The sequence below is a fragment of the Artibeus jamaicensis genome, unplaced genomic scaffold (assembly GCF_021234435.1).
Source record: "Artibeus jamaicensis isolate MK-2021 breed Jamaican fruit bat unplaced genomic scaffold, CSHL_Jam_final contig_465, whole genome shotgun sequence".
In the NCBI taxonomy this organism is placed as follows: domain Eukaryota; kingdom Metazoa; phylum Chordata; class Mammalia; order Chiroptera; family Phyllostomidae; genus Artibeus; species Artibeus jamaicensis.
In genome coordinates this window covers 2,616,401-2,640,652 of record NW_026521843.1, presented here as the reverse complement: position 1 = coordinate 2,640,652, position 24,252 = coordinate 2,616,401, and the positions used below count along the sequence as shown (strand labels likewise).

The 24,252-nt window shown below is 60.5% G+C and overlaps 1 long non-coding RNA gene across 3 annotated transcripts; it reads left to right on the top strand.

Moving 5' to 3' along the window:
- The first annotated feature begins 1,263 nt into the window (after window positions 1-1,263).
- LOC119053918 (uncharacterized) lies at window positions 1,264-20,319 on the top strand. 3 transcript variants are annotated; one of them, XR_008392017.1, is made up of 4 exons: window positions 1,264-1,516; window positions 10,761-10,858; window positions 17,285-17,371; window positions 19,718-20,319. It is a non-coding gene; the product is annotated as an uncharacterized LOC119053918 (long non-coding RNA). The 3 variants fall into 3 exon arrangements; XR_005083400.2 differs by lacking the exon at window positions 19,718-20,319 and adding an exon at window positions 17,495-18,644; XR_005083399.2 differs by lacking the exon at window positions 19,718-20,319 and having other exon boundaries at window positions 1,271-1,516; window positions 17,285-18,644.
- Window positions 20,320-24,252: the final 3,933 nt, after the last annotated feature.

The following is a 24,252-nucleotide window of genomic DNA, read 5'->3' as shown; positions in this document are numbered from 1 at the left end:
GTGGCATCGGGAGGCCTCCAGAGAGCCCAGCCACCCCCGGGAAGCTGACTGCTCCCGCCCAGGCGCGTCCGTGGTGAGTGCTCTGGCAGAGAAGGGCACAGGGGCTGGCGGGCAGGGTGGCCGCTGCAGGTCCCGGACTCGAGCTGAATCTTCCTGGAGGGCAGTGCCCCCCGGGCTGTTCCCATGATGGCAGCACATGCGCACACTGCAAACACATGTGCACACCACACATGCCACACACTGCACACTACAAGCACACACGTGTGCACCACATGCCACACAACAGAAATCTGTTGTGTTCTGTCACAGGCAGATACTGAGGCCCAGACAGGGGAGGTGGCCTGTCTGCTGTCACAGCAAGGCAGCAGCGGGGCTGGGGGAGGGCCTGTGCCCGCTGTGGGGGTGGACAGGGGCACGGATGTCTGTCCCAGCCTTCCTGTGTGCCTCTGGTTTCCTCAGGGTCATGCCCCTTGCCCTTCCCCCCACCCCTGCTCCTTCCTGCTGCAACCCCTCAGGTGGGTCTGCACCCCCAGTCAGAGCTCAGGGGCTTGGGGCAACTGGCCGGAATCTCCAGGAGGGTCCTGGCCCGGTGTGTTCTCCTCAGAACCCAGGTGTGACCGTGTGTGCATGCTGCATACAGGCAGCACACACGCGGTGGACACAGGTGGTGCATACATGTTTGTGGTATGCAGAGTGCACTTGTGCACAGGTGGTGCACACGTGTTCTGTGCATGAGTGAGCTGTGTAGTGTATGCACATGCTCGCTGTATGTGGCGTGTGCATGTGTGTTGTGTCCACACAAAGTGCCCACACATGCACATGCGTGTGGTGCATGACTGTGCGCATGTGTGGTGTGTGTGCAGTGCGTGTAGGTGTGTGTGTGATGGGAGACAAATGGTGGCCCTGCCACAGAAGTGTCTGACTTGACTCGGCAGCAGGGCCAGCCCCAGGCTGTGGGTCCCTCTTTCTTGTGGGCCACCGGCGGGAGTGTGTCCCCGCACTGGCCTAGGCGGCAGAGCCAGGGACCCGGGTCAAGGGCGGCCACTCTCAGAAACAGTAAACCGCTGTTTTCTTGCCGGCTGTTTGCCCTTATTACCTCAGGTAGCAATTATCCATTCTGAATATTTGGCAACTAATTCCTTTTCCTGTGGAGATGGCGGAAGGAGGGGTGTGCTGTCCTGACCGGGTCTACTCCTCAGTCTCCCGAGGGAGGCCAAGGGGCGGAGACAGAACTGGAGAGAACCTGCCCCGTGCCTGCGGTGCCCGGTAGCTGCCGGGGTCTTCGCCACCAGTCTATAGGCTGATAAAAATAGCCTGCCCAACCTCTGTTTTGCTCTTGCTTTCATGGGCCTGGCCTGCTTCCCCCACGGGAGCCGCGGCTGGCAGCCTGCCCGGCGACGTTGGTGTCAGAGCAGAAGTTCGAGGCTGCTCACGAGTGGCGTCACCTCGCCTGGGAGCTGCGTCCTCTGAAGCCACAAGGGGACCAGGGACCCCGAGGGCAGGGACAACATGCCGGGTGAGAGTCTCGGGACGGGCAGGCCAGGCGCTGTGAGTTGAATCGGAGATTGCCTCGTAGTCAGTGCCTGCCCTTGATTTACCTTTTCACCCTTGAACTTTCTGTTACTGGGGCATAGTTGCCAAAGCCACTATCGCCCGTGGAGACAGGCAGGCGAGTTTGTAATTCAAGTCTGAGCAGCCTCCTGAACTGGAATCCCCTGGGGGAGTGAGTCTGTTTTGGGTGCACGTACGTAGGTGGGTCACACGGATGTTGCTGTGCCTTCTCTGGGGGCTGGCCAGCGCAGAGGCTCCCACCCAGGTTTGGGTGCTGTGGCTCTGCCCCTAGGAGCCCACCCCCTGTGGGCACGCCCACAGCAGGTCCTTGGGGCCCAGGCTTTCTGTCTGGCACCATGCGGCTGGTGTGTCTGAAGGGCACTCCCACCGGCTCCTCATTTCCAACTGGGCTGAAAGGCGTCCGGCCGCCTTCTCTGGGCAGCCGTGTTCTGGGCCTGGTCTTGGCTGTGGCCAGCCCGCTGCCTGCACTTCCCTGTCCTTGGCCGCCACCTCGGTGGGTGGGCAGACATGCACTTATGGACTCGGCACCGGAGACATTTCCCCACCCGCAGCTGCAGGGGCCTCCCCAGGCCCCGCGAGGCCTGACCACTCTGCACGTGCCTGTCTGTCCCTGGGACCCAGCTGGGCCGTCCCTGCTGATGCAGAATTTGGCTCCAGTCGTTTGCACACAGCTGTGGTTCCAGGCCTGAGGCCTGTCCCCTGCTGTCTGGGGTTTCATCAGAGGCGCAGGCTGTGCTCTGCCCGGGGGGCAGCTGATGCCGGGCCGCACGGTCAGCTCCCTCGCTTTGGTGGCTGCAGCACGCAGACCAGGGGCTGGCCCACAGCGCTGGTTCTCCCAGCTCCGAGGGACCGGGCAGGCTGTGTGAGCTCGTGGGGCCCGACTTCCCTCGTGAGGCCCTTCCTCATTTTGGGGGTACACTGCGCTCAGACTGAGGGAGCTGGATGCAGAGTTCCTAGGATGTGAACTGGGGGCTCTGGGGGGAGTTGGTGGGGGCCACCCTCGAGTGGCCTGTGGCCTGGACAGGTAGCCCCGGGCTCTCCCTTGACTCCCCAAGGGCCTGGGGGGTCACAGCATAGTCCCCTCCTGCCCGAGGCCCGGAGTGCGCCCCTGGCCCGCATGCAGCATGTGCTTGGGGCCCTCGTGGGCATCGTCCGGGTCACCCGAGGGACAGGGTGGCCTTTGAGGAGGCTCCATCACAGCTCTTGGGTACTGGGACGTGAAGTGGCTTTGGGCCCTAGTCCAACTGTCCCCACGACCGTGGACGGGGCTCGGCTTGTCTCCTCACGGCCTGTCCCTCCAGCTGTCTTGGGAAATGCAAAAACACCAGGTGCGGGCTGGCGGGTAGAGTTTCATTCACATTACCTGGGGCTTTTCTGTCCAGCTCCCCTCCCCCCCAGCCTGGCCCTGCTGTTCCCAGGCCACCTCCAAAGGAGGAACATGCCTCAGAGGGGCCGGGCTGCTGCCCGCCAGCGGACAGCCCCCCACAAAGGCACAGCCACACGGTCCCGTCACAGGTCCGAATCCCTATCATCACCTGGGGGGCTTTGGGAAAGTCCTGTGAGCATGGGGACGGACACCCTCCTTGGGGACTTGGGGCGAGGACTGAATGAACTAAGAACAGTGAAAGGCCTGGGACAGGGCCTGGTCAGTGGCAGCTGATCGGAAAGCTGGTAGTGGCCATTCTCTGCAGGACACCACGTCACGGCTTGGCAGAGGGCTAGCGGTCCCACGCCATGTAAATGACACAGCAGTCCTGTCCTGCCGAGAGCATGGTCGTCCCCACTTTACTGACGGAGGAGCCACATGGTGCGCATTTGCAGCCAGCCAGTTGAGCTCGGGGGCCGTGTTGTCCTCGTTCCTCCCTCTGCGCAGGATGGAGCCGCCCGTGCACGCCAGGCCCTGGGCAGCTCCTGTCCCCTGATGTCCCCGTGGGTCTGCAGGCCCTGCTGCCCAGCTGCAGCAGGCCGGCACCCCGGACAGTGTCACAACTGCCCTGATACCAGCTGGGACCTTCATAAACGGGGACTGTGACTTTGTCACTAGTATGAGGAAGGCAGAGAGTGGTTACTGTTCTTGCCAGTGCTCTTTAAAAAAAAAAAAAACATTTTTAAGATTTTATTTTTTAAGAGCAGTTTCAGGCTCATAGCAAAATTGAGAGGAAGACAGAGATTCCACATACAGCCCCTGTGTCCCCACTATCAACGTCCCCCACCGGAGGGGGACATTTGTCTGAAGAGTCTACGCTGACGTGGCGTTGTCACCGGGAGTCCCTGTGCACAGTAGGGTTCTCCCTGAGTGCTGTGCCCTCTGTGGTTCGGGACACGTGCCTGTCACCGTAGTATCACGCAGAGCATGCCCGCTGCCCTAAAGGTCAGCCCCTCCCGTCCATCCCTGCCCCTTCTCCTCTGTAGCCCCTGGCCACTGCTGAGCTTTCTACTGTCTCCATGGTCTTGCCCTGTCCAGATGTCGCAGAGCGGGAGTCACAGACCCTGTGGCATTTCCAGACCGGCTTCTTTCTCTCAGTGACGTGCGCTCAAGCTCCCTCGGTGTCTGCAGTTGCCTCACAGCTCCCTTCTTTTCAGTGCTGCGTAATATTCCACCGTCTGCACGGACTGCAGCCTGTCCATCCCCACCTGCGGAAGGGCGTCTGGGCTGCTTCCCAGTTTGGGCGAGTAGGAATGAGGCTGCTGTGAACATCACACCCGTGTGCAGGGGTTTGTGGGGACAAACGTTTTGGGGGCCTTTGGGTAAATGCCACGGAGCAGGGCTGCTGGGTTGTAGGGTAAGAGCGTGTTTAGTCTTGTAGGAAACCGCCAAGCTGCCCCCCAGAGTGGCTGCACTGGGTCACATCCTCCCCGGAGTTCCTGCGGCGGCCGGTGTCTCACCCGCGCTCGGTGTTGCCAGCGTCCTGGGTCCTGGCTGTTGGAACAGGTGTGCACTGAGCCATGTTGCACTGTGGTTGCGATGGGTGTGAGTTTCCATTTTTAACCTTGAGAGCGGCCCCCGCCGTGGGCCTGGTTTCTCTCTGTGCTCCACTGATTTAGCCAGCTTTCTGGAGGAGCTTGTCCTTGTACGTGTGTGGGCTAACGAGCAGGTCTCAGTGCTACTCATGGGTCGGGGACGTGTCATGTGAGTGTGAGCACGTGTGTGTGCTACTTGTGTGTGAAAGGTGTGGGGTGTGAATCGCTGTGCATTTACCTGCCCCTCGGGGGCCCAGGCAGGGACCACTTCTGACTGTGCTCAGCCCAGCCAGATGCCTGAGCCAAGGTGGACGTTTGGGAACTGGTTGTCGAATGAGGAAGGGGAAATCAAAGGAGGTTTCCTGGAGGAGATGGCATTTGAGCTGAGGCTGGAACTTAAGTCACATCTGACCAGGGGGGGAGGGAGGATGGGGAATGGCAGGGCCAGGCTCGGAAACTTGGAAATGCACTCTGCTTCCAGACCGGTGTCCAGGAAGAGGCCTGGCTGGGCTTTCTTTTGTCACAAGCGTGCAGAGTGTCTGGGGCAGGTGAGTTCCTGGAGGACAGTAATAAAGATTTAGCTGTTTGTTCAATAAACATTGACTGGCTGTGCACCCTACTCGAGGCTCAGTGCAGGCGAGCCCGCGGCTGTGGGAGGTGCTGGTGAGCTGGGAGCTGGCTGGTCCCCCTGCGTCTCCCAGTGCCTGGGTGGCGGTCAGGTAGGAAGGAGGGCGCCAGGCAAGAGTCAGAGAGGAGCTCACCAACTGTGGGGGGCGGGGGGGCAGGTGTCATGGGGAGAGAGGAAGTTGGGGGGGCGTTTGCGAGGGTCCCGGACAACCCTGGGGAAGCTGGCGGGGTGCTAGATGTTTCCGGGGTAGCTGTTCTCGCGTTGCGTGGAGCTAGGAGCTACCTGGCACAGGGCAGAGCCGCAGTCCCACCCACCCGAGGGAGATGTTGCTCGGTGGGGCCCAGGAATGTGCATTTTACTCTGGTGTGTGTGTTTTTTGCCAGAATATTCTGACCCTGCTGGTCCTTGATGTAGCAGAAATACTTCTTTAGGGGCTGGATGCTCCCAAGGCTGAAAATCCCTTAAAACTCCCAACATGGCCGAGGAGGTTCCTCCCCAAACTGCCCCTTCTCAGTGGGCCCTGCAGGGGTGGCACAGTGGGGCCTGGTGTCCCTCCTTTGTCAGGTGACAACCTGCCAGCTCACTGTTCATCTCATCCCATCTCCTGTGTTTCCCTGCGTCCTTCCCTGTTCAAGAAAGGGTTTCGGACGGCTTCTCAGGCTATGAAAATACAGGAGCACAGCCTGAATTAAAAACGGTGAAAAGTGATAGAAAAGGCAAAGGGGGGACTTGAGAGAGCACGGAAGGGTGCCGCCCCGTCCTCTCCGCTGCGGTTCCACGTCGGCCTGCTGCCGTTCTTCCAGGCCCTGCGGCCGCTCTGTGGGCCGAGGGGGGACTGGGGTGCGAGCCACCAGCGAGCGCTCCGTCCGCTGCACAGGCCTCGTGTCCCCGTGGAAGAGACAGGTACCGGAGCCACGCTTGATCTGTTTAAGGAAATGTGCTTCCTCGCAGGTGTGCAGTGTCGAGCAGGTGCCGTCTGCTGGTAAGAAGGTCCAGTGCCTGGGGCCTGCCGCTCCCTAAGCCCACCCTGTGCCCACAGTGGCTGGCTGCAGGGTGCTGGGCCTCTGCGCCTGCCCTCAGGTGCCCAGGCCTCAAGATGGCTCTCAGGAGCCCACCCAGACTGAGGGGCCTTCTGGGTCCCCAAGGGGACCGCAGACCCCATCTTCTAGGGGGGCAGGTACAAGAGCAAGCCACCATGGTGACATTTGTATTGTGGTCCTTCGTGGAGAGAGAAACCTGGGGGGCAGACCTGGTAACAAGCGGCCTCGGGTTGGTGGGCCGCAGACCTGGCGACTGTAGGGCTGCCCCCACACCTGCTTTCTTGCTCCTGGTGACGGGAATCGCCTTGGGAGTGAACGCACCCTGGGCAGAGCCTCTAGTCCCTGAAGGTCAAGCAAACTGAACTAGGTTGACCTCGGCCAGAGAACCCGCCGCTGGGAGGAGGGCAAGTCCCCCCAGGGGCTTTTATCTGCTAGGAAGCAGGCCTCGAGGTCGCTACAAGGTCGTTTGTCTGAGACCTGTGGTCAGGTAAGCCAGTTCTTTTGAATGACATAGTTGCTGGCTGTGTCTGGTGATCCTCCTCTGCTCACTGCGTGAATTTCCTCAGTAACGGCACTCAAATGCGGCGTGGGCTGCGTGTGCGTGCCCATGGCCGTGGCTTCTCCGTGGCAGTTATGAAACAGAACCAAAGGGAAGTCTCCTGCGAGGATGCTGTTTACAAATGTTTGCCACTTTAGCAGCCCTGAATCGAGGCGGCCCAGTGCCATGTGCTTAGCTCCTCAAATTACTCCTTCGATGCCTGATTTGGGGGCTGGGGTGGGTCTCCAAAGTGACACCAGCCTTATCCGCAGGGGTGGTTCCTCTCCTGGGACAGTGTCCTGGGAAACTATTTGCTAATGGTTTTAGGGTCTATGAAAGGAGTATGAGCAGACCTCACTGTATTGCACATGGCAGATGTGTTTTTTACAAATTGAAGGTGAGACCCTCCACCAGCAGGAAGACAGCGACGTGTGTGCCTCGGGGTCGCACACTGGAGCCCGGTGTCTCTGCGGTGCGCCTGCGCCATCATGCGGTGCTGGCCTTGGGGTCTCCGAGTTCATTGGTCGCCTTGTTCTGACAGAGGCAGTCCCTCCATGGGACACCTGGCTCTCAACATGTGAGCTGAGGGGCCGTCTGAGGCCTGTTATTTTTATAACAATTGGCTCGTGTAACTGCCCTGCACACAGAGCCAGAGGGGTGTGGCTTCGGGGGAGCCCTGTGCCTTCTTCATCCACAGACAGGTGGGGGCAGGTGGAGCAGGAGGCCACTTCCCGTGTGGTGGTGGCTTCTAGACAGTCCACAGAGTCCCCGCTGACCCCAGGGCACTCGGGCCCAGATGCCTGAGAGAACCTGTAAGAAGCACAGGAGCTGACGTGACAAGTGGCTAAGTAGACTTCTTTGAAAGGTGTTCTCTCTCCGGGAGGTCTTGGCAGACGTGTGCGTTGCTATGGTGACAGGCTGTCTGTTTGGACGCGGCGGCACAATGGTGCTGCTGGCTTGGTTACAATCTGTAGCCGTGGAAAGTAAGCAGCCCCGTCCGGGAAACCTTGGCCAGGGGTCTTCCTTCTTTCCTGTTCTGATTCTGTTTGGTGCCTCCGGTAACTGAGCAACATTCAGAAAGACAGCCTCTGCCCAGCTCAGGGTTGAAAGGTCAAGGCCGTTTCAAGAACTAAAGATTTTTAAAAAATCCACAAGACGCTTAGAGCATAGAAGAGTCAGAGGTTCTGGGATCCTGTGGGCGCTTCACTGACCCGCGAATTTCTTTGTAGCCAATGGCACTGACATCTTGCTGTGTAGGAGCGGACTCTGCAGCTGTCCGTGGGGTTATTTCGAGGTGACAAGTCTTCATTGAGTGCCGGCTGTCCCCACTGAGGGTGAGGAGGAGGTGGCAGGTGCAGTGACAGAGACAGGAGTGCACCGGGTGAGGGTGTGCCCAGCATGGGCTGGAAGGAGGGCTCAGTGCCCACAGAGCCCTGGCCGCTCACCTGAGCAGGTGCCTTCTGGAAGCTCTGCTGCTGCCCAAAGGGACCTCTAATGAGACCGATGTGACCGGCACAGCAAAACAAGAACAGGCGATGGACACCTGGGTCTGGGGTCCTCAGCCCTCCCCAGAGAGGGCACAGTCTTGGGGGGTGAAGGGAGCTTGGCCGTCTTGGATTCTGTACCCCTTCGGTTCCCCAAGTGAAGAGAGAGGCTGGGAGAGACAGGTGTGGGGTGCTCCGTCCGTCCCGGGCCGGCACCGCTCAGCCGGAGCCCTGTCTTCTGCAGCTGGCCCGTGGGGACAGCAATGGCTGCTCAGGTGACCTCGGTGGGCCAGAGCCATTTAATGCAAAAAGGTTCGTGAACTATAGATACGGTTCAGGTCTGTGGAATTTGAAAAATCAGGAACATTAATTTTTGTTGCAGGACATAAAGTTGATACCCATTCATAGCATACAATTTGGAAAAGGCCAAAAAAATTTTTTAAAAGGAAAGTAGCCCACCCATCACGCCATCCCTCGGGTGTGAGCGCCTCTCGTGTTTTGTGACAGCAACTGCCTTTCTTTCATCTGAGCCCATGTGTGACTGTCTACTTTTTGTGTCCTTCGGCCAAAACTAGGTCACGCTCTGGGCATGTCTTTGAAAACATCGCTTTTTTATTTGGCAACACATTCTAAACACATGTCTGTGTCAACACACCGTCCCCGTACGCGGTGTCCTGTGATGTTGTCCGAGCTGCAGAGGCCGTGTTTGTCCAGCGAGTCCTAGTGGATGTCCACTGCAGCGGCTCTGGGCTGACCGCGCCGGCAGCCTCTGTCCCGTGAACCAGCCGGCGCGGCGGCGCTTTCGTCCTGGGGAGACGAGCCTCCCGCTCGCTCGTCTGCTCGGCCCGCCGATGCTCCGCCCGAGAGGACATGACGCAAGTCCTCTTCCTGGCTTTTTCCGGGCTCTGCATCTACTCTTTTTTTCTTAAGATTTTATTTATTTTTAGAGAGAGGAGAAGGGAGGGAGAAAGAGAGGAAGAGAAACAAACATCGATTGGTTGACTGTCGCACGCACCCTGACCTGGGACGAAACCCACAACCCGTCCTGTGCCCTGACTGGGAATCGAACCCGTGAACTTTTACTTTTCGGGATGATGCCCAACCCACTGAGCCACGTCGGCCAGGGCTCTGCCTTTGCTCTTTGATTTTTCTGTGCCTCATCTCTCTGCAATGGGAGCAAAATGACCCTGGTGTGGGAACCGAAAGGACCAGGTAGTGGGAAGTGCCACTCACCTCTCAGCTCACCAGCGAGGGGCGTCTCGTCGCTGCCGGCTGCAGCACTCGTGGATTCTGTGGGTGGGAATCTGGGCAGGGTGGGGCTGTGTGTCTGAGGCCTCTGAGGCTTGATCGGGGCGAGGTGACCGGCGGGGGCCAGAACCAGCTGGCAGTTTCTTCCCCGACATGTTTGGGCCCGGGCCAGGCTGCGTGGACAGCTGTCCTCGGCTGGGCTGCAGCTGGAGCAGCCCGTGCGGACTGTGTGGCTGGGCGTCCTCTCAGTGTGGAGGCCTCGTGGCCCTTTGTCCTCCGATGGAGGCTCAGGGCACTGGGGGCCGGCGTTGTAGCAGAACTAGGGGGCAGCCGGACGGCCTTTCGTGGCCTCACATGGCAGTCACGTGGCGTCATGTCAGTTGGTCACATGTCTGCCGAGACTTGAGGAGAAGGGACGTAGACCTCACCTTGAAGGGGGAGAAGGGTCCAAGATTTATGGTCTCGTTTAACAAACTGCTTCCCAAAGACACCTTGTGAAAGAAATTGAGGTTGGGTCCAGGGCCCATCGCACGCTGAGGGTCGCCCAAATTCTTCCAGAGGGGAATCGTGGGTGGGGCAGGGCCCGGTTAGAGCACGCCTGGCAGCCCCAGGGCCACAGAGTGGGCGACACCGGCCAGCCCCGCCCCGTGCCCGTGGGCCCGGCCTCCCTTTCTCAGGCACGCCGGTGTCTTGGCTCTAGGAGTCGTCACCTGCCTCCTGCTCGAGTCCCCTGTGCTGACTCTGGATGCTTTTCTGGATGTCGTGTTGTGAAATGTGTCAAAGTCATCGGTTTGACCTACCTAATGAATTAACACTCTTAATGACCAGTGCACGAGGTTGCCTGTGCGTGAATGGGGAAGGAAGGTATTCAAAGTGCATGGAAGCGAGTGGATTTTAATGGAACAGCGCATAAAAAATTGATAATGATTTCAGACCCCCGTTGCCACGAACCTTTGAGAAGCTACCCCTGGCTCAGTCTCAAAGGAGAGTGGCCACCATGGTCTGAAAACTGTCCTCTCTTTTCCAGCTGGGGGTGGGTTTCTTTTTGTGCCTCGGCTGAAACAGCACGACGCCCCGGACGGGGTGTGGAAGCCATGTGAGCGCCCAGACGCCTTCTGCTAATTCCGACCTTTGGGATTTTGGGGACGGTGTGAACTACTGCGTTCTCACCATCACTTTTCTTTTGCAAAATGTAATTTATTTTTTCTTAAAATGTGGAATTTATGTGGATATGTAATGAATTTATTATTATTTTAATCCTCATGTGCTGATATGTTTATTGATTTCAGAGAGAGATCAGAAGGAGTGAGAGTGATATTGATGTGAAGAGGAATTGATTAGCTGCCTCCAGTATGCACCTGGACTGGGGATTGAACCTGCAACCTAGGTATGTGCCCTGACTGGGAGTCAAACCCGCAAGCTTTTGGTGTAGGGGACAATTAACTGAGCCACCCAGCAGGGCAATTTATTATTATTTTTTATTCAAATTGATAAATCTTTAAGCATTTTCCCAGGTTTAAGTTCTAATATAGTAAATACCTTCAAACACAACCCAGGTGAACACCAGCTCTGTGGAATGCTCCATGATTTTTAAGAGTAGAAAGTGGTCTTCAGGCCAAAAGGTCTGAGACAGGTGCTTTTCAGAAAAGCTGGCCTCAGTCCGGAAGAGTGAGGAGACTTCCTCGCAGGCCCCAGGTGTGCCGTGACGGTGACAGGACCAAGGACAGGTCTGCGCAAGCCCTCACCTGTCACTTCCCCTAGATCTCACTTCTGCCTTTTATGCAAATGGCTCCAGCCCTGTCTGGTGGGGCTCCAGAGCACGCACGGGGCGTGTCTCCTCTTTGGCCTGTTATTTCAAAGCACCATGTGGGCACCAGTGTTTATTTCTGAACATTGTGCAAAAGGAGAACAGCAGCATGAGAAGTCCAAGGGTAAGTACACCGTGAGCAATGTGAGTGTCATCCACGGGGCCGGGGGCCAGGAGGCATTGCCGGGAAGACTTGGGGCCACGCTGGTGGGCTGCCCCTGGTAGCCCCTGCAGAGCGCCTGCGCGGCTGCCTCTCCCTCTGCATCTGTGTTTGCTGCTACCGGTTGCCCCTCCAAGAGTCAGAAAGCAAGGCTGCGGCTCACACACTGGCAACAGGCCCTGCAGCTGCTTTGTACAAAGCAGTCGTGCGTTGTCGATCTTGTCACCCCCAGACTTTCTCTCCCGTTAGGGTGACTCGAGTCCGCATTCTCGGATTCTGGGTGGAAGGGCCCTGCTGTACCTCTGAGTGTTAACAAACAGGGGGCGGTGTCCCAGGTGGGTTTTCTACGGGGACTCCCATCCACGGCCGGGCCTCCTCTTCCTCGTGGTTACCGAGAATGTTCACAGCGGCCTCCATCCCGTTCTGGATGCCGAGATAAGTCGGCACAGCCCCTCTAGGTCACTCCTCGGAGACTCGTTGGGAAGAGCTGGGAGCTGGAGTTGTGCATGCAGGGCCCGGAGAAAGCTTCCTCCTGGGGCGTGGGGCTCGTAGCAGCCAGTGGTCAGGTGGAGGCACCTTGGGAGCCGTGCCCAGGAGGGTGGGAAGCTGAGTCCAGCGTGCCCGGAGGAGTAACCGGGCAGCGAGGGAGCTTGGGCCACTTTTCCGGAGTAGTCTGCTTGCTCCGTGAGCATTCGTACGGAGTTGGCCTTGTCTAGTGCACGCTGCCTCCCGCAGGGTTTCAGTCTCGGGGGATTGGAGGGGTCTTGGAGAGGTTTGTTGAAAAGGTGGGGTCTGAACTTGACCTTGAAGGGTGACCAGGACTCGGGTAAGTGAGGAGGAGTAGGAAAAGCATTTGTGGTTGGGGGGGGGAGTGAGAGGAGGTAGCAGGGAGACCCCAGGCCTGTGGGGCAGCCAGGCCCAGTGGAGGGACGGTGTGACCGCAGGTTTGTGTACAGTATGGGTGGCCTTGAGTCCCAGACTGAAGTTGGGGCCTTGCCTGAAGTTGGGTAGCTGGGGACAGTCTTGGAGTGGCCACCTCAGAGGGACTGTCAAAAAGTGCCATTGTTAGTGCTGCCTGGCACTGGGAGGGTGTCCTGTGTTCTGGGAAAAGCCGGAAAGGAGGAAAAAATGTGCACTGTAGAGGCATCCAGACCTACTGGAGGGAGGGCAGGGGGCGTGGGCGGGGCGAGCACGATGGGCGGGGCGAGCACGATGGGCGGGGCGAGCGCGGTGCCCGGGACTCAGCCTGTTGCTGGCGGTACACAGACACACTCTTTACATGGCCGTGTGCGTGTGGTCTTTTAAGAGGAGCTTGTCTTCCTGGGCACTGGGCTTCTGGGAAGATCAGGAAGACTTCTCCCAGGCTGGGAATCACCTTTCAGTGCACTTCCGGTGAGGGTCATTAAATACTTACAGAAACGCAGTTAGGGTTGGGGTGGGGAGTCAGGGGCAAAGACTGTGAGCTCCCACCTCCAGGTTGTGACGCCCCCCGAGGTCCCCATGTCCGGTGCCCATGACCTCCCGCAGCACGGCTCTCTCGGGCGTGGGCTGGACCTGGCAACTCGCTTGTCCCGAATAGATGTCAGTGAAAGTGATGACATGTTCCTTCGTGATCAGGCCACAGGAGGACGGTGACTCCGTCTTATTCTCTCTCCTTTGCTCCCTCCCTCACTCCCTCCCTTGGAGGGAAGCTGGCTGTCATGCTGTGAGTAGCCCGGTGCACAAGCCCCTGAGACAACGGATGGAGGTCTCTAGCCCACAGCCAGCTGAGGCCACCGGTAGCCCCCAGAGTCAGCTTGCAGCCAGCTCCTCCCCCAGCCAAGCCCCGAGGTGACCATGGGCTGTCACCTTGTAGCAGCTCACAAAAGGCCAGGGCCAGGGGACCCAGCTGAGCCACACCCAGCTTCCCGACCCACTAAATCTGGGGACACTTCTTACACAGCATCAACAGCTGATCCACCCAAACCCCTTTGATGGCGTCCCTGAGAACTGCTCCGGAAGCCAGGCTGCACGGCCTCAAACCCTGGCCCTACTGCTTCCTGGCTGCACAGCCTCCAGCTTCTTGTCTGGTTCTGAGCCTTCGCCTGTGCACTGGGGGTAAGAAAAACTCCTGCGTCAGAGGGCGACCGCGAGGGTTGGGGGGGCCATCCGTATAAATGGATGAGGACACTGTTGGCTCTCTGTAAGTGTTAGCTGCCCTGACCGTTATCATTGCCCGTCCGTTAAGGGCCAGCCTGGTGCCGTGCGTGCTTACGGTCTGGGTCTGGGCCATGCTGCCCCGACCCATGCTGACCTCCGCCCCTCGGGGTTTTGGGGGCGTCTCGTCTGCACATCACGTGCTGGTTCTCTGGTGGTCTCATTGTTTAAGCTCTTCCCAGCTCTGAGGGATCTCCAGGAGGACACGGCAGACCGCCCGACACAGGATAAGGGGGCGGCGTTAAGTCACACAGGCAGAGGACGAGGGAAACAGGACCAGTCGTGAGCTTGCTGAGGTCAGGGGTGTGCGGCCTCGCTGGCTGCCGTGCGGCCAGGGCCGGGCACCGTCCCCACACGGAACTGGTGCCGAGCAACCTTGTTAAACTGGACGGAGGGAGCAGACATGAGACAGGAGACAGGTGTCTATGCGCAAGCCCAGTGGGGGCGGGGCTCGAGGGTCCGTGCCAGGTGGGTGGTCTCAGTGGCACACATGGAACAGGAAGCTTGTGGGGAATTCCGGCAGATTCCAGGGAAGTTCACTGAACCTGGCCAACGTGTTGGAATTTGGATGAGGGAGAGGGGAAGAGGCTGGTCACTGGGGGAGGAAGTCAGGAGCCTGGGCCTGAGGAAGGAGTTGGAGGTGGGAGTCCACTCGGTGGCCTGAGTCTCGGCTCGGACTTTGGAGCTGGTGTCTTCTGGGCAGCGCCGTGGGCAGGCCTGAGTAGCAGGTTGGCAGGGGTTGGGGAGAAGGTGGAGGTGCTGACAGGCAGAGAGAGGGCCTACAGCGCCTCCCTGGACCATGATGGAGGGGAGGGAGGCCCCCGCCCCGTCGTCACCATGCCAGAGCGCTGCAGTCGGCGAGATGATGCGGTGCTGCCTCGGACCCTTGCCCCGTGGAGCTCTGCCCCACCTCCAGCGTGCCGAGGGCCACGGTCTAGTCCGTCACAGACAAGGAACCTGCCACAGTGGTCAGAACGGCTTGTTCAGAAACTACCAGGCGGGAGCCGCCACAGATTCCCCGCACGTGTTTTCTGAGCACCCCTTGAGGTGGGCCTTCTAGACACAGGGTGGGACCAACCTTGCCTGCTGGCACCCCAATCTCTGAGGCTGGGGTGGTGCGGGGGTGCAGGGGTTGGAGGAGGAGACGTCCAGCTTCCCAGTGTGTGGGGGACTGCAAGAGGGCTTGGGTGCTGTCACAGTGGCCAGGAGGCCACAGGCATTAAGCTGGTGGGGCGGCCCCTCCCGCCATTCGCAGACAATGCACCCAGAGTAACGCATTGCCCTTCTCAGAAGGTGGCCTCCTCCATCAGCCCAGTGGGAGAGCTGAATATTAATCAATGAGCCACACGGATGAGTGAGTAATTACAAACGGCATTAACTTCTGTAAGGAGAATGGAGCGGGAAGACCAGACCTTTCCTAGGGTGGGGCGGATGGGGGTGCCAGGAGGTGGGCGGCTTCCCAAGCAAGCATGAGGGGGTGCTGGGTTGGAGGGGCACGTGCAGGCCTGTGTGGAGGGGTGGGGGGCACGAGAAACTGCTCTGGGGGGAGAGAGAGAGGAATTGGGAGACGTAGGCTGAGGCCAGTCACGTGGGCCCTGTGTGTGTCCCCAGAGTTTCCTGCTGGAGGGCCAGCAGGTCCCCCCTGAGAAGGGGGGTAGGTGGGCAGGAGAGGGTGGGGTGAGGTGGAGGGGAGTCAGACCGTAGCCGGCTGCTCGTGACGGTGTGTGCTTGCACCGGGGGAAGGGACAGAGATGGCGAAGCAGACGGACCTGTCAGGCGCCAGGAGGGACATGGGCTCGGGGGTCATCAGGGGCAGAGGTAACCAGATGGCAGTGACCCTCCAGTACGTTGTAACGGACCCTGGGAGCAGAGCAGGTCTGTGGTGGGCAGGGGAGGCCAGGGGCTCAGTGTTGGACAAATTGAGCCCAAGGTGCCAGAGACAGCCAAGGGGCTGGGTGGGAGGGATTTGCAGCGGTGTCTGGGTGGAGTTAAAATCTCCACCCAGATTTGGGCGACAGAGACCACGGCAGGGGGGCAGCTCCCCTGGGGTGAGTTTAGCAAGAGGAGACCTGGCCCTACTTAAGACCAAGACACTGGGTAAAGAAGATGACCCAGTGCCAGGGTGGGGAGGGGGACCCAGGCAAAGATCTGTGGGGAGAGAGAAGCAGATGGGGGAGGGGCAGCAGGGCCCGGAGCCCAGGGACGTGGGCCTTGGAAGCAGCGCTGGCTCCTGGCGTGCACAGGGCACTGAGGCTGAGGCTGTGGCGGGGGGTGGACCAGCAGGCGGGAGGGAACCGAGTCGCCTGACCACGCTCTGAGGAAGCGCGAGAGGGGAAGAGAGATAAGGCAGGCGTTGGAGGGGCCGGGGGTGGCGGGGGCAGGCATGCAAGTGTGTAATTATGGGTGGGCCGGGCTCTAACGGGCCCCTTGAGCTGAGTGCAGACAGAGACCTGTGTGTTGGGCCAGCACCTGAGCGCACCCACGCACAGAGGTCATGAGGACAATGGGGCCGTTGTTGTCACAGCCTAAGGCCACACCACGCCGACTGGGGGTTTAAACCTGGAGGCCGAGTCCACCTCGCTGCCTGGAGTGGAGTCCCGACGGCACCCAGGCCACACTGCTTCTCAGTCGAGCCTTTGTCGTTGCTCTGTGACGGTCTCCCCCCAACCCCTGTCCCCGCCCCACCCCACCCCTCCCACCCACTGTGTGGAGCTCCTCCTGGGAGCCCGGTCCCAGCATCACCAGGGACACCCTGGACGGTCCAGCTCCATGTCCCATGATCCCGAGGGCCGCAGTGGGGGCATTCACTCCGCGAGAACGGGCGGGCGCCCGGCAGACACCAGAGCCAACTCTGAGCCCCCCACAGAGCCAGCTGCTCGAGGGTGGCCAGTGCAGCAGCTGCTGTCCTGAGGGCGCCAGCTCACTCAGCAGCAACCCTCCTTCCCAGATGGAAGGCCTTCCGTCCTGGTGGACGTGGGGCCTGAGGGTTTCCTGACTCCTGGGTCCCCGCCTCGGGCCTGCAGCTGGGAAGCCCTCCACCCAGCAGGCCGCGTGGCCTGGGCTCCAGGCTGAGCTCGGGGGACAGGCCAGGAGTCAGGGGGCCCTGGCCGCCACCCAGGGCTGCTGGCTGGAGCCTGGCCGGGTCCTCTGCTGTCATCGCTCTCCCTCCCAGCGCACACGGCGTCAGCCCGGAGGGCGCGCCTGCAGCCCAGGCCTCCAGAGCCCTCGCTTCTCCCCGCCAGACCGTGGCCTGGTTTAAACGGGGACACTAAGGGGTTTTCACAAAAAGGGGACAGAAGGGGAGGGCAGCCTCCTGCCTCAGGGAGCGACCTTCAACCTGAGGAGCTGTGAGCTGATCTGCAGAGCAGCCCAGGGTGGGGGGCTGGGCCCTCCCATCGGGTGCCACAGACCGGCTGGTGGGGAGAGTGAGTGGCAGGGCTGAGATTCTCCCCAGGGCGGCCTCGGGAGGGCTCCCCGTCCCCGCCTGTGTTCGCCGTCCCTGCTGTGTGTCTCTCAGGCTGTAGGTCCCCTCTGCGGGTCACGTGGGCTCAGGATTGTCATGGGGCTTTCCTGGGGCCAGACCCGCCACCTGCCTAACATGTGGCCAGGCGCGCAGCGGGCGCCCAAGGCTTCCCTTTTCTGCCTCTCAGGCCTGGGCCTCATGTCCCAACCTGCAGCCGGCAGCGCGCCCACCCCCACGTGACGCCCGGCCAGTACATTTCTCCACTCAGCTGATGGTGAGTGCCGGGCTATTTTAAGCCCACATGGAAGTATTTTTTTTTTAATAAGGACCATCTGCTACTGGCCCCAGCCCAGAGGATACAGTTAGAACCTACCCACAGCATCCTCTCTGTCTTCAGAGAGTTCCAGGAACAAGGGTGAATCAGTCTTCCAGCTGAACTCCCCGCCTGCTCCCCAAGAGGAGAAGGGGCCCCAGCGCCAGCAGAGGGGACCGCTCACGCCCTGGGGCAGGTGCCCGGCGCTGCCCCTCAGAGACAGGAAGGGGACGGCACCGGACACTGGAGCTTCTACTACCGCTTGGCAGGAAGCGCATCAGAGAGGGGAGCCACCAGCAGGACGCCCCCCTCTGGGCGCCCCTGCAAGATCCTTGGGTCTGCCTCGGGGTGCAAGGAGGGGGTTCCCCTCTCATGGGGTGGCTTGGCCTGCCATCCGGCCGGGGCCACAGGAGGATGTCACCAAATGCTGACCACAGCACTCAGCTCTTGGCTCTGCTCACCTCCCCGTCTCTCCTCCCCACCCTTGACCCCCCACTCACGGGCCACTCCCTGTGAACAGAGGCTGTGTGTCTTGGGGTCCGGCACAGACGATGGTCAGAGCCTGAGCTCTGCCCCCAAGGAGCTCTGCGGCCCCGGGCAGGGGCCTGAGCCTCCATTTGCTCATCCGTAAAACTGGGATCACCCGCACTGGCCGGTGTGGCTCAGTGGGTCAAGTGCCAGCCTGTGAACTACAAGGTTTCAGGTTCGATTCCCAGTCGGGGCACATGCCTGGGTTGTGGGTCAGGTTCCCAGTGTGGGGGCCTGTGAGAGGCAACCAATCAATGTTTCTCTTTCTTCCTTCTTTCCTCTCTCTCTAAAAATACATACATAAAGCAAAAAAAAAAAAATGGGGATAATCTGACATACGTTCTAGGGTGTCTGTGAACATGCCAGGGGCTGAGGGCCGGCCCCTCGGACTGGCCGAAAAGGGGTCAGAGTGTTGGAGACGCTGGGCCAGGCCCTGGGAAAGGCAGCACCTCCCGCCTGGGCTGCTCAGCGCTCCCTCCCCGCCACCCCCAGGACTGGTCACTTTTGCGGGGGGGGGGGGGCACCAGTTAAAGGGACGTATCTAAGAAAAGGAAGATCAAAAATATGAACAGCAAAATGACAACAAACTCACAACTATCGTCGACATACGAACCAAAAAGAAAAGAAAAACAACAAAAACTAAACAAACAGCCAGAATAGGAATAGAATCAGAGAAATGGACATCACATGGAGGAATGTCAGTGGGGAGGGGGAGGGAGGAATAGGGGGGAAAAGGTACGGGGAGAAGCCGCATAATTAGTAGGCATAAAATACATGGGGAGAGATAAAAATGGTGTCGGAACCAGTGAACTCCAAGAACTTCTATGTACAACCCACGGACGTGAACTAAGGGGGGAAATGCTGGAGGGTTGGGGGGCAGGGCAGAGGGGGGATAGAGGGGGAAAAATTGGGAAAACTATAATAGCATAATTAATAAAAATATTAAAAAATAAAAGATTAAAACAGCATGTAATGAATTTAAAAAAATGCCCAGACTGAAGCTAATTCGGTCCTGACATGTGGCTGGCCCCTAGCCCACTGTCCTTTTGTCACAGGCCAGCTCATTCCAATGGTGGCCTTCGGCGCCTGGGATGGCAGCCCCCAGCCACCGGTTCCTTGGTGCATCACCACCCACAGCCAGGTCCCTGAGCCTTATGGGGCGGGCGCCTTCAGAGGCCCCGGGAGTGGCCAGAGAGCAGGACTGGGCTGAGGCCTGACAGCCCCACTTCCTGCCCCGAGGTCTACCCGTGCCGCTCTGTGGGCCTACAGTTTATCTGTGGTCACTGCTCTCACTCGTTTCCTGCCAGCTGCTACTGGTCCCTCCCTCGGCTCCGCCAGTACGGTGACTGGGAGCCGCCTCGGGGCTGGCTGATTCACCAGCCGCTGCTGGGCCTGCAAGGGTGGCTCCCTGCAGCGTGGGGGCGGGGTACAGGGGTGGGTGGGAGGGGCAGCGTCTCTGGTCCTCCCGGCGGCTGTCCCCAGCCCTGAGTGAGACGCTGAGAGCGCCACGTGTTCACGGTGACCTGAGCGTGTGCCGTGTGTGTGCAGTGCGTGTGGGGCGGGGGCGGGGGTGTGTGGAATCTTTGTTTTGAACGCACCAAAGCCAAAGTCAGTGGCGCCGTGCATTGGGAAGTCAGAACAGAACCCCAGGCGGGGGCGCTCTGCTGTGCTGGCGGGGAGCCCCGGGCTCTCTCTGAGGTGAAACAGTGGTGAGCTCCCAGGGGCCCTGGACAGCACATCGTGGCCACATTTTACAATTTTATTTTCTGGCATTTCCAGAGCGAAAGCCCCCAATGTGGCAGCGGGCTCCCCCACCTGGAAACCTGGGAGTGGGCCTGTCCACCATCTTCTGTGGGGACCTGTCTCAAAGGCGCCCAGAACACTGGTGAGCTCTGGGTTAGTGCAGAGTCTTCAGTGTCTTCAACGGTCCAGTCAGTCCCTTGGGGAGGACGGGTTCCAGCCTGGAGAGGGGCCACCACGCGGAGGGGCCCTCATCGACGGGCCCTCAGCGACAGCCCCACCCCTGCCCCCCACCCTCAGAGCTGGGGCCTCCAAGCAGGGACCCAGCTTGTACCTGACTCTTCCCGTGAGAAGCAGCACTCTAGGCTTCATTGGTGGATTTTATTAGTTTTGTGAAGAATAAAAACGATACTCCAGTGAGGAACTAAATGATTCATCCTGCGCGTCTTTACTGCCCACCTTTGTGAGTCCCAGGCTCCATGCTAGATGAAGCAAGGGGCCCTCCCGTCCTGGCCCTCAGGGGTCCCCGCCTGGAGGAAGCAGAGGAATGAACAGTAAGGGTGCCGCCCAGCTGGGGAGGAGCAGAGGTGCCCTAATCAGACACTCAGGGCCCGTGCGAGGTGGTGGGGTGCCCTGGAGCAGTGAGTGGGACCTGAACCGTGGGAATCAGATGTGGAGGGGGGCAGAAAGCTGGCGGTCACCGTGAAAGGGAGCGGCTGCTGACAGTGGCCTCGGCAGGTTGGGGTTCACCCCTGCTCTGATGGTGTAGAGCCCTGGGGGCTCAGACAAGTCCCTGCCCCTCTCCACACCTCAGTTTTCCCACCTGTGTAATGGGTTCCATGACCTCTCCTTGTACTTGGGGTAACACAGCTGGCCCTTTAACAATGTGGGTTTGAGCTAGTGAGGGCCCACTTCTGTGCCGATTTAAAAATCCATGTGTGAGAGGACCTGTGAGGTCACACCCTGCTGCTCAAGGGCCCACTGTATTTGGATCCGTGGTTGGGATTGAGGGGGAAAAGGTCGACTGTGGTTACATGGCAAGGGCAGGGGGTGGCACTCCCACCCCTGAGCTGTTTAAGGTCAACTGCACGTGCAAAGTGCGTAGCACAGCCCTCAGTAAACTGAGTAGAGACAAGCACAACCACTGCATCCGAAGGGCCACTGGGAGTGGCTGAAGACTTTGCAGCCGGTCAGACAACGTGAGCAGAGCGCCGTGATCACCCCTGAACCCCGTCAGCCCCGCAGAGGCCCTTTGGCGAGCAAAGGCACACATTCCTTTACTATTTCAAACCGTTGTCATGCTCACAGTGTGCCCGAGAAAACATCTGAAGTCCTGAGAAGTTATCCCTGCTCCTCACTGCCGCAGGTCTGGGTCCTTCCCACTAGGTGTGGACTGCGCCCACCTCCCCAAGCGCCCAGCCTTTGGACGGAGAGCAAGACGCCCTCCTGTTGCCCCTCTGGGAAGCCACAGGGCGTGGAACACAAGGAAACCTTGGCTTTGGATGCCCGTGACTCTCAGGGTGGCTCTGGGGACCAGCTCTGGGAGTCCCCACCCGAGGGGCCTGCGTTCCAGCCCCGCCGGCCAGAGCGGCTCCAGGCAGCGATGACGAGACAGCTGACCAGGGCCTGCTCTTTCCAGATACAGGAGCTGGGAGCAAGGGGAGCGGTGGGCGCAGGCAGGGAGCCCTCGGGAAGCACCCCAGGGCTTTCTGGGGCAAGCCCCACATGGCTACCCACCCATCCCAGGGGAGCCTGGGCACAGACGCGCGATGGTGGCCCCGTTCAGGCTCTGTCCTCAGAGCGCTCCCTGTAGGGGACAGACGCCATTCAACGGATGGCACAAAAGAGCATGGATGGGGACGGGTGGGACAGAGCCGCGGGCAGCAGGGCTGTGGCCGTGGGGCCCCCAGTCTCCTTTCCGGCCTCAGCCTGCGCGCAGACCCTCCTCCTGAACAACTCAACTCTCTCCGCCGGCTTCGGGAGGCGGTGTGTTTCGGGCGGGGCACCTGGAGGCGCCCAGACGCCCACATGTGGAGCGATGCAGGGCCCAGGTGCACTTGCAGGAAGGCGCGTGCAGCTTCGGCGCCCACATCAAAGGCCTGTGGTCCGCGGTGGGAGTCCAGGCGATCGGAGAACCATTCCTGGAGCAGGCGCTGACTGACTGCGATGTGGGGCCCCTCTCTACCTCCGTTCCCCAGCTCCACGACGGCTCGAGATCGAACTTTCCTGCAAACCACTTCACAGGCCAGGAGCCAGCCTTCCCCTTTCCTCCCTGAGGTTTTCTGAGAATCCTGCCGCATCTCCGCTCTGTTTCTCAGAGAAGGGGATCCCGTTAGAAGCAGCACCCCCGATAGCTGTGTCCCTGTGTCCCTTCACAGTGTCCCCGCGGCTCTTTGCTGCGGCCTGGGCTCTGTCCTGCCTCCCAAGGGGTCTCCCCACCGGCATGCAGCCAGACTGCCTGACGCACCCCTCGGCAGAAAGAGCCAGTGCCCCTGCACATCTGCCCACACTCCTCTGCTTTCGGAAGTGTGGGTGTCAGCGTTCACAGCAGCTGCACGGTCCCCAGTCACCAGGCTCCTTTCAAGGTGCAGAGACCGCACCTGCCGCCACCTTGTCGCATACCCTTCTCCTCTGATCGGCCCAGCAGACTCCTCTTCATCCTTCAGAACCCCACTCCATGACCGCCCCTGCCAGGAAGCCTCCCCCCTCCCCCTGCATTTCCTCATCCTCGGGCTCAGCATCAGGGGGTTGTGAGGCGCCCTGGGGCGTTGTCCCACCTCACTGCCAGACGCCTCCCCCGCCCCAGGAGGTCTGGAATCGGGGAGGGGCCCTGGCACAGGACCGGAGACAGGTGGAGGGAGAAGCCCTTTTGGGCTCAAAGCAGGTTGGATGGGGCTCCTGACGGCGTGTGACCGCATCCTGCCTATAAAGTCCAGGAGCTGCTCTCGGACGCCAGAGCTCCTGGAGGCCCCGCAGTGTGGCCTCAGCACAAGTCTGGCGGGCGGTGGGCGGCCAGAGCGGCAGGCTCGGGGAAGAGCTGCGGATCCTCCTGCCCCAGCTGAGCTGCGGTCTTGGGCGGGGGAGGGACCATGAGAAAGGAGAGGCCCAGGCGAGCAGGAGAAGTGGAGGGGAGGGGCCCAGCCCCTGGGTCCCCGCCCCAGGCTGACTGGTGACACTCAGACAGCGCCGGGGTCTGGTTTTTCCTGTCCCTGAGATCGCTGTGGAGAGGCGGTTTCTCTGGGCTGGGCCAGAACCGGTCTCTGGGGAGCGTTCTTCCACCTCCCCCTCCTCCCCTCGCCCTGCCCCAGCCCAGCAAAGTGTGATATCTCAGTTTATAGAAACAGGAAATTCAGGGTCTGTATCCTCACCAGTCCCATGCCGCCCCGTTTCCTAGAAAGGAGGGGCAGAGGCCAGGGTGGGGCTGACAATCAGCTTTCCGTCCAGCTGCCCAGGCTCCGCCCGGGTTCCCCTCCCAGGGGTCCCAGAGGCGCAGAGGGCAGGGGGCAGGGGCCGGTGGGGAGGGGAGCCTGAGGGAGACCTGAGGCCTGGAGGACGGGTCTTGGAGGCCCCAGGAGCCGCAGGGAGGCGGGGAGAGAGACAAGACTCCCCCCCCCCCAGATTTGCGCCAGGTGGTTCCAGGGTCAGTGTCGGCCCTGAGGTGGGGCTGGGCCCCGGAGGAAGGGGCTGTGGACCTGACCTGGCCTTGGCCCTCGATGCCGCGTGTTGTCTCTCTGCCAGCACCTGACCCAGCCCTGGCCTGTCAGCCTCCCGTGCGGGAGCTGGACGGGCTCGGAAAGTTCTGGACTCCTGTCTTGTCAGGCCTCCAAGTCCTGATGGCCTCTGTCCTGTGCCATCAGGACTGACGGGAAGGGTCACCTGGAAGGAGGGAGGGATACAGAGGGCGAGGGCGGCTGGGACAGCTGCGGGTCTGGTGGCCAGGAGCTTCCCGAGATCTGTGAGTGCGGAGTCACAGTGAGTGCAGGCAGTGGGGGCAGCTGGCCCCTTCGTGACCCAGGAGGCCGAGGCCCCAGAAGTCGAGTGACGGGCCCAGCGCCCCACAGCTGTTGGCTCTGTGACACCCCTGCCTCCCCATGAGGTGGCCTTTCCGTGATGTCCCCACTCTGAATTCCAGCGTTGGTGTGGGGTTGGGGTGGGGGCACACTCCTGAGCCACCCTGTTGGGGCTGGTGGCCACCGTCCTTCCGGAGCGCACAAGGGCCGGTCCTGGGGCTCAGCGCGGCTTGTCTCTGAGCTGAGCGTTTACTGATGCACCGTCCTTGTCCGCCTGCTGTTCCTACTGCACCCTGAAGACCTGAGCCTTGGGTGTCCCACGGGGAGGCAGGGTTCTGTCGAGGGGAGGGGGTGTCTGGAGCAGCCAGGGTGCGTCCCAAGACCTGGCCACCGGGCCCAGGAGTGGCTCCTGGCCTGGCTCCTTGCAGATCCTGGGAGGGACCAGGGGGACCCATCTCAGAACTCAGACCTCAGGGCTCCCCTCCTTTCCAGAAATCCCTCTGGCACCTGACCCCTGACCCCAGTGCCCTGTCACCCTGGGGAGGGGACCCGGGCGGGGCCTGG